Source organism: Equus caballus, chromosome 14 (assembly GCF_041296265.1).
Source record: "Equus caballus isolate H_3958 breed thoroughbred chromosome 14, TB-T2T, whole genome shotgun sequence".
Lineage (NCBI taxonomy): Eukaryota > Metazoa > Chordata > Mammalia > Perissodactyla > Equidae > Equus > Equus caballus.
In genome coordinates this window covers 103546498-103559045 of record NC_091697.1, presented here as the reverse complement: position 1 = coordinate 103559045, position 12548 = coordinate 103546498, and the positions used below count along the sequence as shown (strand labels likewise).

At 41.3% G+C, this 12548-nt stretch overlaps 1 protein-coding gene and 1 pseudogene across 13 annotated transcripts in view; one reads left to right on the top strand and one right to left on the bottom strand.

Annotated features, from left to right (window-relative positions):
* The window catches only part of PDE8B (phosphodiesterase 8B), a 217240-nt gene that overhangs the window by 162063 nt on the left and 42629 nt on the right, over positions 1 to 12548 (top strand). The window lies entirely within an intron of this gene.
* On the bottom strand, positions 2970 to 3516 carry LOC100629215 (large ribosomal subunit protein uL23 pseudogene; annotated as a pseudogene).

Genomic DNA, 12548 nt, shown 5'->3' with positions numbered 1-12548 from the left:
AGTTCCTTGGGGTAACTAGTCGGTGACACACTTGCCTCCTAACTGCTCCCCGTGCCTCCATTTACCGCTGTGCTGGCACCAGCCCACACAGGCTCAGGGGAGCTCATTGTTTAATTTTCTGGAATTTTGTGAGCCAATTGTTAAAACAGGCATTATTAAAAATTTATAGGAGCATGCGATTAAATAAATTTTCAAATAGGTAGTAGGTACTCAAAATCCATCACTTAAGTGTGTTACTACATTTTCTATTATCCCTGCTCTTGAGGTTATTTACATTTGTTTTATCCCTATGGTGGAAATAGCATAGAAAGTTGTGCTGCTGTGCACGTCTTCCCAGCTCCACATTTGGCGACATCATGTTGGGAGCTTCCAACAGCCAGACTGGGAGTATTTTTAGACCAAGGAAATCAGCAAATGCTACAAATCAGGACTTTTTTAAAAAAACAAAACATCTTTAGTTTATTATTTTAACTTTTCTTCTTAATACCATTCTAGTGAACACAGACAATAAACGGACAAACCCTCCCCCTCCAACCAGTTTAATTTATATTTATATGTGTGCTATTTGTTTTAAAATTCATTCTATAACATCATAAACACATCGCAAATTCTGAACAGAGAAATTCATTGTAGGAAAATATGATCAGGAAAGAGGGCTTATGTGGATAAAAACCAAAATTTTTTAATCCATATTTGTGATTGAATCTAGATCACAGTATATCTGCATTGGCTCATATTTTTTAAAATTGAGATATAATTGACATATAGCATTGTGGTAGGTGTACAACATAGTGGTTTGATATTTGTATACATTGCAAAATGGTCTCCACAGTAAGTTTAGTTAACATCAAGCGCTACACAAATTTTTTTTCTTGTGATGAGAACATTTAAGATATACTCTCTTAGGAACTTTCAGATATGCAATACTGCATTGTTAACTATAGTGACTATACTGTACATTACATCCCCAGGACTTATTTATCTTAAAACTGGAAGTTTGTATCTTTTGATCACCTTTGCCCGTTATAAAACTGGAAGTTTGTATCTTTTGATCACCTTCGCCCGTTATGCTCACCACTCACCCCCTACCTCTGGCAACCATCAATCTGTTCTATCTATGAGCTCTTTTATTTTTAGATTTGACCCGCAAGTGAGATAATACAGTATTTTTCTTTCTTTGTCTGACATTTCACTTAGCATAATGCCCTCGAAGTCCATCTATGTTGTCACTAATGGCAGGATTTTCTTCTTTTCTACGGCTGAATAATGTTCCAGTGTGTGTGTGTGTGTGTGTGTGTGTGTATACCACATTTTCTTTATCTATTCATCCATGCATGGACACATAGGTTGTTTCCATGTCTTGGCTATTGTAAATAAGACTACAATGAACATATCTTTTTGAGATAGTGATTTCATTTCCTTCAGTTAAATACCCAGAAGTGGAATAGCTGGATCATATGGTAGTTCTATTTTTACTTTTCTGAGGAACCGCCATACTGTTTTCCAGAGTGGCTGCACCAATTTCCATTCCCACCAACAGTGCACGAGAGTCATTGCTCCACACCCTCGTCAACACTTGTTATTTCTTGTCTTTTTGATAATAGCCATTCTAACAGTAAGGTGATATCTCATTGTGGTTTTGATTTGTATTTCCCTAATGATTAGTGATGTTGAGCACATTTTCATATACCTCTTGGCCATCTGTATATCTTCTTTGGAAAAATGTTTATTCAGATGCGCTGCCCGTTTTTCAATTGGGTTTGTTTTTTTGCTCTTGGGTCATGTGAGTTCTTTATGTATTTTTAGGTATTAATCCCTTATCAGATATATGGTTTGCAAATATTTTCTTCCATGTGGTAGGTTGCCTTTTCATTTTGTCAGTGGTTGCTTTTGCCGTGCAAAAGCTTTTTAGTTGAATGTGGTCCCATTTATTTATTTTTCCTTTTCTTGCCTTTGCTTTTGGTGTCAAATCAAAAAAGTCATCATCACCAAGACCAATGTCAAGGAGCTTTTCCTGTATGTTTTCTTCTAGGATTTTTATGTTCAGGTCTTACACTCAAGTCTTTAGTCCATTTTGAGTTGATTTTTGTGTATGGGGTAAGATAGTGGTCCAGTTTCATTCTTTTGCATGTGGCTGTCCAGTTTTCCTACCATTTGTTAAAGAGACTGTCCTTTTCTCATTTTATAGTCTTGGCTCCTTTGTGGTACATTAATTGACTGTATATGTATGAGTTTATTTTTGGGCTCTCTATTCAGTTCTGTTGATCTATGTGTCTATTTGTATGTTAATACCATACTGTTTTCAATACTATAGCTTTGTAATATAATTTAAAATCAAGAAATGGTTCTATTCTGTGAAAAATGCCATTGGAATTTCGATAGGAGTTGCATTGAATCTGTAGATTGTTTTGGGTAGTGTGGACATTTTAACAATATTAATTCTTCCAATTCATGAGCATGGAATATCTTTCTATTTATTTGTGTCTTCCTCAATTTCTTTAGTTTTCAGTGTAAAGCTCTTTCACCTCCTTGGTTAAATTTGTTCCTAGGTATTTTTATTCTTCTTGATATAGTTGTAAATGGGATTGTCTTCTTAATTTCTCCATCTAATAGTTTGTCATTAGTGTATAGAAATGCAACTGATTTTTGTATATCAATTTTGTAAACTACAACTTTACTGAATTTGTTTATTAGTTATAACAGTTTTTAGTGGAGTCTTTAGGGTTTTCTATATATGAGATTATATCATCTTCATATAGTTTTACTTCTTTATTTACAGTTTGGATGCCTTTTTTTTTCTTGCCGTACTGCTTAGTTCCAGTACTAAGTTGAATAAAAGTGGCAAGAGTGGACATCCTTCTCATGTTCCTGGTGATAGAGGAAAAGCTTTCGGTTTTTCACCATTGGGATTATATTAGCTGTGCACTTGTCATATATGGCATTTATTATATTAAAGTACATTCCCTCTATACCCACTTTGTTAAGAGTTTTTATTTTTATGGTGAAAAAATTTATACTTAGAATTAGCCAGCTGGACTCAGTTTAGATGATCCCAATTTTGTTGGCAACATCCAAAGCATCATAGTCTGGTGCCACTTGAACATATGCGCATATCTTCTTCTCTCCATCAGGCCTGATCAGGGTGTTGACTTTGGCCACATCACTGTTACAGAGCTTCTTCACGGCCTGTTTGATACGGTGCTTGTTGGCCTTGACATACACAACAAACACTATTGTGTTGTCTTCCATCTTCTTCATGGCTGACTTGGTGGTCAGAGGGAACTTGATGGCATAATGATCAAGCTTGTTTCTCCTGGAGGTGCTTTTCTGACGATGTTTGGCCTGCTTTGGTGTCACAGTGTCTTGGGCTGCCGGAAGATGGGTGATGTGTGGATCTTTTTCTTTCTGGCTGTGGATTTCTTTCAGAACTGCTTTCTTGGGCTTCCATGCTTTTACTTTGGCTTCATCTTTGGGAGGGATAGGGACTTCCTTCTTTGCTTTCCATAACATGTTCATGACAGTTTGTTCAGAGTTTTTGTCATGAATGGATGTTGAATTTTGTCGGAAGTTTTTCCGCATCTATTGAGATGGTCATATGATTTTTATCCTTCATTTTGTTAATGTGGTATATCACATTGATTTGCAAATGTTGAATCATCCTTCCCTCCCAGGGATATCCCACTTGATCATGGTGTATGATCCTCTCAATATGCTGTTGAATTCAGTTTGCTGATATTTTGTTGAGGGTTCTGGGATCTAGGTTCATCAGGGATGTTGGCCTGCAGTTCTTTTTTCTGGTAGTGTTCTTGTCTGGCTTTCGTATCAGGGTAATGCTGGCCTTGTAAAATGAGTTTGGGAGTGTTCTCTCCTCTTCAGTTTTTTGGAAGAGTTTGACATTAATTCTTCTTTAAATATTTGCTAGAATTCACCAGTGACACTTTCTTGTCCTGGGCTTTGCTTTGTTGAGAGGTTTTTCATTACTGATTCAATCTCCTTAATAGTAATTCATCTGCTCAGATTTTCTATTTCTTCATGATTCAGTCTTGGTAGGTTGTATGTTTCTAGGAATTTATCCATTTTTTCTAGGTTGTTCTGTCTAGATTGTTCAGCCAATAGGTGTATAATTGTTCCTAATAATCCCTCATGATCCTTTGTATTTCTCTGCTATCAGTTGTAATGTCTCCTTGTTCATTTCTGATTTTATATATTTGAGTCTTCTCTCTTCTTGGTGAGTCTGGTTAAAGGTTTATTTTGTTTATGTTTTTAAAAAAACCAGCTGTTAGTTTCATTGGTCTTTTCTATTTTCTTTTTAGTCTCTATTTCACTACTTTTGCTCTGATCTTTATTTCCTTCTTTCTACTAACTTTGGGCTTAGTTTGTTGTTCTTTTCTAGTTCCTTTAAGTATAAGTTATGTTGTTTATTTGAGATCTTTCTTGTTTCTTAACGTAGGTGTTTATTGCTATAAAATTCCCGCTTAGAAGTGCTTTTGCTGCATCCTGTAGGTTTTGCTTTGTTTTATTTTCATTTGTCTCAAGATATTTTTAAATTCTTTTTTCTTTGACCCATTGGTTGTTCCAGGGCATGTTGTTCAATCTCCACATATTTGTAAATTTTCCAGTTTTCTTCTTGTAATTGTTTTCTAGTTTCATACCATTGTGGTTGGAAAAGATGTGTGGTATGATTTCAATCTTTTTAAATTTATTAGGATTTGTTTTGTGACCTAACATATGATCTCTCTTGGAGAATGTTCCATGTGCACTTGAGAAGAATGTGTATTCTGCTGCTTTTGGATGGAATGTTCTGTAAATGTCTGTTAAGTCCATCCGGTCTAATATGTCATTTAAATCCAGTGTTTCTTATTAATTTTCTGTCTGATGATCTATCCACTGATGAAAGTGAGATATTGGAGTCCTCTCCTATTATTGTATTGCTGTCTATTTCTCCCTGTAGGTCTTTTAATATTTGCTTTATATATTTAGATGTTCCTATGTTGAGTGCATAACTAATTATAAATGTTATATCTTGTTGTTGGATTGACCCCTTTATCATTATATAATGCTCTTCTTTGTCTTTTAATATAGTCTTTGTCTTAAAGTCTGTTTTGTCTGATATAAGTATAGCTATCCCAACTTTCTTTCGGTTTCCATTTGCATGGGATGTCTTTTTCCATCCCTTTACTCTAAGTCAATATGTGTCCTTAAAGCTGAAGTCTCTTGTAGGAAGCATATAGTTGGGTCTTGTTTTTTTATCCATTCAGCCACTCTGTGTCTTTTGATTAGAGAATTTAGTCCATTTACATTTGAGGTATTTATTTATGGGTATGGACTTCCTGCCATTTTGTTTATTGTCTTCTGGCTATTTTGTAATTCCTTTATTCCTTTCTTCTTCTCTTGTTCTCCTCCTTTGTGATTTGATGCTTTTCTGTAGTGGTATGCTTAGATTCCTTTCTCTTTACCTTTTGTGTATCTACTTTAGGTTATTGCCTTGTGGTTACTGTGAGGCTTACATATAATATCTTACAACAGTCTATTTTAAGTTGATAACAACTTAAGTTCAAATGCATTCTAAAGCTCTACACTTTTACTCTCTCCTCCCATATTTTATGTTTTTTACATCACAATTTGCATCTTTTTATCTTGTGTATCCATTAACAAATTATTGTAATGTTAGTTATTTTTAATACTTTTGTCTTTCAACTTTCATAGTAGCTTTATAAGTGATTAACCCACCACTTCTACATTATTTTGTATTTTACTATATGTTTACTTTTAACAGTGAGATTTATACTTTCATATGTTTTCCTGTTACTAATTAGCACCTTTTTGTTTCACCTTAAAGAAGTCCCTTTAACATATCTTGTAAGGCAGGTCTAGTGGTGATGAACTTCTTTAGCTTTGGCTTGTGTGGAAAACTCTTTCTCTCTCCACCAATTCTGAAGGACAGCTCTGCCAGGTAGAGGATTCTTGCTTGATGGTTTTTTTCTTTCAGCACTTTGAATATATCATGCCACTCCCTTTTGGCCTGCAAAGTTTCTGCTGATAGTCTTATGGGGATTCCCTTGTACATAATAAATTGTTTTTCTCTTGGCTGCTTTTAAGATTCTCTCCTTGTCTTTAACTTTTGAAAATTTAATTATAATGTGTGTGGGTCTGTTTCAATTCATCTTATTTGGAACTCTTTAGGCTTCCTGGATATGAATGTCTGTTTCCTTCCCTAATTTAGGGAAGTTTTCAGCCATTATTTCTTCAAATAGGTTTTCTGCCCCTCTTTCTTTCTTCTCCTTCTGGTATCCCTATAGTGTGAATATTGGTCTGCTTGATGTTATCCCATAAGTCCCTTAAGCTATCTTCACTCTTTTTCATTCATTTTCTTTTTTTTTTTTTTTTTGCTGCTCTGAATGAATGAATTCCACTGCCCTGTCTTCAGGTTCACTGATTTTTCTCCTGCCTCATCTAGTCTGCTGTTGAACCCCTCTATTGATTTCTTTTCAGTTCAGTTATTATATTCTTTAGTTCTGTGGTTTCTGTTTGGTACTTTTTTATATTCTCTATCTGTCGAAATTCTCACTTCATTCATGCATTGTTCTCCTGACTTTGATGATCATATTTATGACTGTCATTTTGAACTCTTTCTTGGGTAAATCACTTTTGTCCATTTAATTAAGGTCTTTTTCTGAGGTTTTATCTTGTTCTTTCTTTTGGAACATACTCCTTTTTTCTTCATTTTCCTTGACTCTCTATGTTAGTTTCTATGCATTAGATAAAACAGCCACCTCTCCCAGTCTTGATGGAGAGGTCTCAGGTAGCAGATGAACCTATTGTTCCACCCTGCCCTAGCTCTTGATTGTTTCTCATACCTTTGTGATTGTCCAAGCAACCCACTTTGTTCTTAGTGGTTCCCAGTAGTTGAGGGAGTGTCCAGACCTGTCAGTGTCCCAAAGGGGAGGATCTCAGGCCCTCAGACCTAGGATCTCAGAACCTAGATGTAGGTTGATTGAAAGCTGGGCCCTCAGGCAGCAGCTTTTGGAGTATGCAAATATATCTCTTACAGGTTAAGACTGGGAGATGGGCATTTCTATCTGCTGCCTCTGTGCTGTGCCCTGGAAGGATAGCCTGTTAAGAACTGTTTCTTTGTTTTTTACAGTCCTATGAGACCTGAAAACATAAGACCCACTGGCCACCAGAGCCAAGTAATCAAGAAGTGTCCCTGTGGAGGCATCCGCAAAAACCAGGGTGCCATACACTTGCACAGGCTCCTTTCTGGGAGATACCAGTGACATGGGGCAGGGCAGAGGCAGAGCGCAAAAATGGCATCTTCCAGCCTCCCAGTCTCTGGGGAGAATTGCAGTCAGCCCCTACATGTGTGTTAAATTAGAAGCCTTCCCCTCAGGCCAAAGCTTTTAAGATAAACAGATTTCTTTCACAGAAGGATTGGGCGAATTTCAGTTTGCTGTCTCTGCACTGGACCCTGGGGTTAGCCATAGTGAGTCTGTGTGAGCCCTTTAAGTACTGTCTGTTAGTTCCCTACAGCCTTGTGGGTCTGTGGACTCAAGCCCCACTGGTTTTCAAAGATGTTTTGGGGGTCTGTCTCTCAAGTGGAAGTCTTAAAAGTTGAGGTGCCAGATGTGGGGTCCAAACCCTTTGCTCCTTGGGGAGAAGCTGGGAGTTGTGAGTTCCCTCCCGATTGTGTGTTGCCCAGCCAGGAGTGGGATTTACGGCAAGATTGTTTCTTAGCCTCTTCTATCCGCCTTGATGTGGGGTTTTTTCCTCACTTACCTGATGTGTAGGAGTCGCTCAACTGGTTTCTGAATTTCTTTCAGAGGGAACTGATTCATATGCGGTTGTAGATTCAGGGTGTCTGTGGGAAGAGGTGAGTTCAGGAGCCTCCTGTGTCACCATCTTGAACCTAAAAGTTCCCAGGACTTATTTTTTGGTTGATTTTCTAGACTTAAGCAAGTGATGGAGAAAATGTTAATAATATAGATTAAATTTAAATGTATAGCAAGTCTGTAACAGTTTCATGGTGAATAACACAAAAAATGGAAGAAATGTCCCTCCAGTATTCAAAAACTATTATATGATTCAACAAAGAAGTTGCTCACATCATTAACATATGAGTGGAGTTCCTGTGCATCTGTTATTTTACTCTTATCACTTAATGTAAGTGAAAATATCACCTCACATTCATGTCGAAACTCCACTCATTCATCAGTGGCAACCATAGATAGGCTGCTCATACAAGAATTCCACACAAAGTCAACAAAAGCATTTTGTGAGAATCAATTGGCTATATAGAATTTATGATAAAGGGTATTTTTATATTTTAGTATTATTTAGAAACTGTGTGCTAGACACCCTTTATATCAAGTTGGCAATTTTTTTATTAAAGGGCCAGATAGTAAATATTTCAGGCCCTACGGTCTCTGTCACAACTACTCGGCTCTGCTATTGTAGCAGGAAAGCAGCCACAGATGATGTGTAAATGAATTGGCAAGGCTATGCTATAATAAAATTATATTTATGAAATCCCTGGGCTGTAGTTTACTGACCTGTACTTTTCATCAGTAAAATTTATAATAAACTTAGGTATGGATATCTATGCATTTTTCAGCGATCTGGTTGTTAAATCTATGCCAGCACACCCTCCAGTCCATAGTCCTCATTCTAAAGGACTCCCCAATGGCTCATCATCATTTAAAAACGAATTTGTAGATGTCTTTTAGGAGCACACGGAGCGCTCTGGGATCCTCCTGCTTCTGCCTACTCTTCACCTCATTCACTGCTGCTTGGCTCTGGCCACACCAAGCTCTTCATAGTTCCGTAAGCACACCAGGCTTCTTCATGCCTTTGGGCATTGTGCTTACTGTTCCCTCTCTCTGGCTTCCTCCTTCCTCCTGTCCTCCTGCAGAGCTCCTGTTTACCTGACCCAGGTCATGTTTCTCCTCTGTGCTTTTCCCCTGACCACTCTGTCCTCCTCTCACCTACAGAGTGCGTTTATCACCTCCCACACTGGACCCAGCTTATCAAGGGCAGCATCATGTGGCATGCCCTGCATCCCCATCTCCCACTGATGCTACTGAACTCAGTAAATACAAGTGGAGTTTGTCGAGGATCATATGCTTTAATAATCATAAGATGTACCAGGTATTGAACACCTTGTATCCCTTATTCTGTACATGCGTGTCATACATTAACTCTTGTAACCCTCACGGCAACTCCAGGAGGTGGATACTAGGATCCCCATTTTATGAACCAGGAAACTAAGGCTTGGAATCATTAACAAGCCTGTCCATGTTGCACACAGTGATATGTGGCGGAACCAGGATTCAGACTATTCAAGTAGTTGGCAATGTGGTTATAAAAGGAATACAGGTGTGTATTGTGAGCAGTAAGCATGAAAGAAAGGCTACCCTTACTTGGGAAACTGGGGGACAACTTCATGGAGGAAGTGTTGACTGAAGTGGGGTAGAATTTATCCTTGTGGGGAGAAGAATCTCAGACAGAAGTGAAAAGGTAACTAGGAGAAGCAAGAGTGGTCAGGCTTGGCTGGACCTCTTGATGTGGTGTAGACTCAGGGAGATTGAGCTGAAGGCCAAGTTGGGGCCCAGTCTCTCAGCTGCGCACCTGCCTTTGCCTGGCTTCCTGTGACAGTCCGTGCCCTGCTCTAGGTGTGTCCAGGTCCGGAGCCATTCTGGTGGGTGTGTGGACTGAAGTAAATCATGCCATGTGCTCCCTGCCACAGTCCGGCCTCCGTCTGCAAATGAGATCAAGTTTATGTGTGCATTTGATGTGCCATGAAAGGAAGTTAGAAGAGGTGTTTGGGGGTCTGAGTAGAAGGCTAAGAGGGTGAGGTAGCGAACTATCTGCCGAGGAGCCTTGGGCCTCTCTTGGGAAAAGCCGGAGCCTGGGACCTCCGCTCCTTGTGAAGGTCGCTGGAGCTCCTCATGGTGGCCGCGTGCTCGTTAGGCATGCAGTAACGTACTTTGAGTATTGTCACGTCTAACTGCAGCATTTCAATATTCATCTTTCCATCATATTTTGGAGGTATACAGCCAATCAAAACTTAAAACCCAACCATGGTGACACCAGCCCCTTTGCCTAAAGGGCCTTTTGTTCACTGTAGTCAGAGAAGTGCTCATCTCTGAGGATATTATTCAAGCTTCTGGCTTCACTTATGTGATGCCTCATTTAAATAATCTCTAAGAACAAAATTCCAAAAAGTATGATCTCCTCCAGTGCCATTGCTGGAAAAAGAAATGAGGAGGAGAAAGAATGTGGAACATTCTCTGTTAAAGTTGCTCTGCCCCATTGTGGAGAAATCTGACTCTTGCAGTCAGCTTCCCACTCGGGTTTACTGGAGGCCGAGTTCCTGGTTGGGATTTCAGGGCCCAGCTCCAGGAGGCTGAAGAAGGCATGTATTTCCTCATCTTCTTCGCGACCACCCCATCCCTAAACCCACAATCACATTGTAAGGAGCGGGTTAAATGACACTTTCCCTTATTATCTTAATCAAACAAGGTGGCTGGGGAATGGGAGGCTGAACGGGGGTGACATATGTACCTGTGGATAAGAGGGAAGGAAACGAAGGGCTGGTTGTCAGCTGGTGCCATCCGTTCCACAGGTTCCTGTTGAGGTCTTTCATTCCAAGCAGGAACCAGAACTACAGTATGATGCGGAGAAACCACAGGTGCAGCCTGCTCTCAGGCGGCTTTGAGTCTAGAAGGGGTTTGTGAGAGGGTTTCAGATCATTAGAACTGCCAAATGAATTGAAGGACCTCATTATAGAGCATTGGCCCTGCAGTTACAAAGGAAGTAAAAGGCAGTGTCCTAACAAGCAGGTTGTGACCCGTAAGGAACACTGGACCTGATGGAGCAAGGCAGTCCCCACGGGAGGAAGGTTCCCATCTACCCACCGGTGCTGGGGACCAGCAGCGCCCGCGAGCACTTGTGCTGAAAGGTGAGATGTGAGAGGCTAACGCAGTGGGTCTCAGCCCTGGCTGCCTGTGGAGTCACCTGGTGAGTTAAAGAAAATTACAGTGGTGTCTGGGCCCCAGGGTCTCTGATGGAATGGGTCTGGGGTACCGCTGGGCATGATGACTTCTAAGAGCTCCCCAGGGGATTCCAGGGTGCTGTCAAGGTCAAGAACCAGCAGGCTACAGAGAGAAGCTTCTGAGGGGTTTGGGTCTGTGTGATCGATTAGGTTAGCCTAGGGAAGTTTCCTGCTGGACATCGTATAGGGGACAGGAGTGTGGTTTGATGAAAGAACCGTGCAAGGGCAGGTGAACAGAAGGATTGCCTGTGTATAATTCGTGCCGGGAGGGCCAGGCCACATGGAACTGCCAGGGGTGGGACCAGGTCTTCATCATCTTTGCATCTCCCTCCTGGGCCTGGCCCTCACCCACAGGGGGCACACAGAAAATGTCTGTTGAGTGAATGTTTGCACCAAGGGGGAGAGAAGCTGTGGCATTGGGTTGCAGTAGTGGCTCCTGTGTCTACTTGTCCCCAGGTCAAGTCTGGCCTAGGGAGCATGGAGCATATCACGGACTCTTGAGGTCAGCAAGTTGGCAGGAGGGGCTTCTGAAACAAGCACTGGCCCAAGAGAAGGCTGAGTGGGAAAAGCCGCTGTCCCTGCTGGCTCTGTGAACAGGTGATGATGGGGACCCTGCCTGTCTCAGCCAGCACCTCACACAGAGCCTGGCACACGGGGCGCTCCCCGATTAGGGGGTGGTGTCCTGCGCAGCTGTCCGTCTCCCTTGCATCGGTTCCAGGCACGGGAGCTCCTCCATCTGCAGGCCTGACCTGAGCCCCTTCACTTCCTGATTACAGTGAGAGTTGGGACACATGCAATAAAAATGCATCCCGCGGTCTCCATCCCAAGCCCTGCTATCCGTTTCAGCTGACAGTATTTTTTTCCATTTCTCTTCCCCATTAATGTTTCATGGCTGTGAGACCTGGCAGGGGAAGTAATGATGTGGATGGGATTTATTTAGTTTTCTGTTTCAATTAAAATTTGAAAACTTCACCCAGCACCCTTTAGGCCGTTAGAATGTCTATGTTTTAAGAAATCATTCTCAATAATTCATCATCTTTGTGGCTCTAGGGCCGAAACACCAAGTCTTGTTTCTCTCTGTGTCTCTGGGCCCCTGGCAAGGCAGCAAAGTGGCTGCCCCCTTAGCTGCAGAACCACGATGCTCTGGGTGAACATTCCAGGTAAGGGGTACATCCACATCATAGCCCTGGATAGCACAGTGTGGGTGAAGGGACAGTGTCCCCCAGAGAAACCCAGTGACAGCACACTGTGGGGGACCTGAGCCCCTCAGAGCTGCTGCTCTGGGGACGTGAGCCATGCCACTTGGCCAGGCTGAGGCATAGGTAGAGCCAGCAGAGGACAGTCCACACTTGTGCTTGGGGACTTCCTGGCTGTGGCCCGCGGCCTCCCGGGTGAAGGAACGGAGGGCCTGCGTGGGACACCTGGCAGGCCCTTGGGGTGTGGGCTTGGGCCCCTGCTTGCGTTGCCTCACCTTTCGATAAATCAGTTCACTCTCAGA